Here is a 2,662-nt window from a genome sequence, read left to right as displayed (position 1 = left end):
TCAAGTATTGCAGGAGATGATCCTCCCGCCAGCTGTGTGTTTAGTCAAGTTATGAACATGGCAGCCTTCCTAGGTAAGAAGAGCATCAAGAATGCTTTATGCACTCTGGAACATTCCTTTTTTATTTTAAATTCTCCCAAACCCAAACCAAAACAATGGTGGGTTTACTTCGTAATACAGAATTATATCATGTCAATATGCTGAAGCCAGCTTTGTGTTTTCAGGATCATGTTTTCTTATAGATCCTTTTACGTTCACTCTGCTTTCCTGACATTTTTTTCTTCCCTTTACCATTTTTATGATTTCAGCCTACTCTTGACCTTATTTTTTTTTTGCTTCATGAAATAATATATTTCACGTACCGTAAAATCCTGCATGAAAATGTAATATTTGTGCAATATGTTTGCTTTGAAAGGAATGCCTTACTCCTTCACTGGCAAAGATGAACAATGCATAGACTCTCTGATATGTATTGATGTAAACAGATATTATTGTTAAACCTGAAAGCCAACAGTAACATGAGGGTGACACTCTCTCCTGTACCTATACACGTATCAACCTGGTAAATGGAGAAGCGGGCTTTAAAAAAAAAAGAAGGAAGGAAACATTGGGTGATCATATCTGGCACCAACTTCCCACTTTGTCTTCAGGCCCTGGGACTCTCATTTAACGTCCTGTCCCCTGGATACCGAGAGGGCTTCCCTGACGCTGCTGAGTCTTCGGACTCAGTGGGAAACAGCCCTGCTCTCTGTCCTTTTTCTCATCCACCTCGTACACCATCTCCTCAAGACCAGGCTTCCCGGTGCCTCGCACAGGGTCAGCCAGCTGTCATTGCTGCCATGCTGTCGGGAGAGCACTGGTGGCAGCTCAGCCTTTCCACAGAAGTATTGTGGAAATGGTCCTTTGGACGGTGAGACTTTCACTCCAAGTAAGAGATAAAGATAACGTTATTACTGAGGGGGTATTTGGCCTTTGTGGCACCTGTGCCCAAAGAGGTGGCCTGCTGTTCCCTCCCCCACAAAGAACAATTCCTGCTCTTCGTGTGTTCTTTTTTAGTGTTTGCTATAGAAAAGGGAAGATCTGGAGGACTCACTGGGACAATCAGGGGAGATGGCTGGTCCAACATGCAACACAGGCAGAATCTTAGTTGCTTCAGAAAGCTCAGAACATGGGAGCCACGGAGAACGTTTCCTCCTGGGCCCAAGAGGTCTTTCTAGAACCTGTGAGATTCAAAGAGAAGCGCACTGGAGGCTTCTCCGCAGTTTGCAAGATCCTTCCCTGGAGCTAACCACGTTTTGGTGGAAGCCTTTGCTACCCAGGCTTCCCCAGAGCACGTCCCATTCGCCAAGGCGGGAAGGCGCAGGCTGCTGCGCCACCGCTAAGGAGAAGGCTAAATATACCCCAGCGCTGGGGTTGCGGAATCTTTAAAAAAGCTTTTCTCCCCGTGCCCTTGGCAATCGGGATAGTCCCATCGCAGACGGTCACCAGCATCGGGAAGGACCGCACTTGGGCAGCTGGAGCACACGTGGGCTCCACTCCTAGCAGTCACGTGTGGTTGTCGCGGCCTTCAGCCTCAGAGCCGCCAGGAGCTTTGTGCTCTCGCCTTTTGTCTACTCTTGACACCATTCCTCCAAAAAGACCTTGTAAATTTACTCATGCCGGGACATAAGTAGCTGCTGAGGAATATTTGCATTTAACAGAGCGCAAAGCCCCAGCAGTGAAGCTGCCATGGAGGGTCAGGGGCCTTTCCCGGCCCCTCTGCAACCACAGCACGTCGACCTGCAGGTTGGCACCTGCCGCTGTGGTCGTCCCACGGGGCGCAATGACAGTGATTAATAGCCATCATGTATATTCCAGGCACGGCGCTGGGTGCTTTGTAAATACTACCTCATTTAATGGCAATACTCAGGAGCCTGGATATAAAAATGCTCTCACAAGCTGTCTGTCCTCCGCTGGGCTCTAACGAAACCAGGGAACATGTTGGAAGCCACATGCTGTTTCCTTTATATTCTTAAGACAATTGACAGTTCCCAGCAGTCTTTAATGTATAATCTAAAAAATACTAGTTTGCGCAGCTCACATGTTTGTCCAGTTATAAAGCTTAACTAATTATAAACACATTTCCAGAAACGAAACGATGAAAGCAAACACCCCTCTTCCAGATGACATTTGTCCTCATCTTAGCCTCCAGCCCTTCCCGCTCCTCCAAGAAGCAATTGAGCTTTTACTAGCTCTGGCTCTGAGGGATTGCGACACCCGGTGTTTATTCTGTGTTATCCTTCGTCCTTTTTAGCGCCATCTGGTCGACACCAAACTGATTGAGGTTGGTGTTCCATGGGAACAAACCCACAGTTATTTATTTATCAACTCTGGGAGTGAAAAAGATTCAGTTTATTAAAGATTCTTGCTCTGAACTGTGGATGCTTTTGTCTGCTCAGGGCTGTGAGACCTCAGACTATGACTTTAGACTAAATAACCAGTTTGGAGAAAGAAGCCCCCTGCCTATAAGTCACTGCTTTTTGGCAGCCACATAGATTATCATTTACAATCTAAAAATGAGTCTGTGTCACATTTATTGAAATTACTTAGCAAAGATCTCCTATCATTTTTGACGAACTAATCAAAGATTGGATGCTCAATTATTTTCTTTACAGAATTAGTT

General features: G+C 46.0%; 1 protein-coding gene across 1 annotated transcript in view; it reads left to right on the top strand.

Moving 5' to 3' along the window:
• The window catches only part of TMEM150C (transmembrane protein 150C), a 27,245-nt gene that overhangs the window by 1,007 nt on the left and 23,576 nt on the right, over positions 1–2,662 (top strand). The gene's annotated exons all lie outside the window — the stretch shown is intronic.

This window comes from Propithecus coquereli, unplaced genomic scaffold (genome assembly GCF_000956105.1).
Source record: "Propithecus coquereli isolate 6110/MARCELLA unplaced genomic scaffold, Pcoq_1.0 Scaffold26, whole genome shotgun sequence".
NCBI lineage: Eukaryota > Metazoa > Chordata > Mammalia > Primates > Indriidae > Propithecus > Propithecus coquereli.
This window is presented reverse-complemented; position numbering and strand designations above follow the sequence as displayed.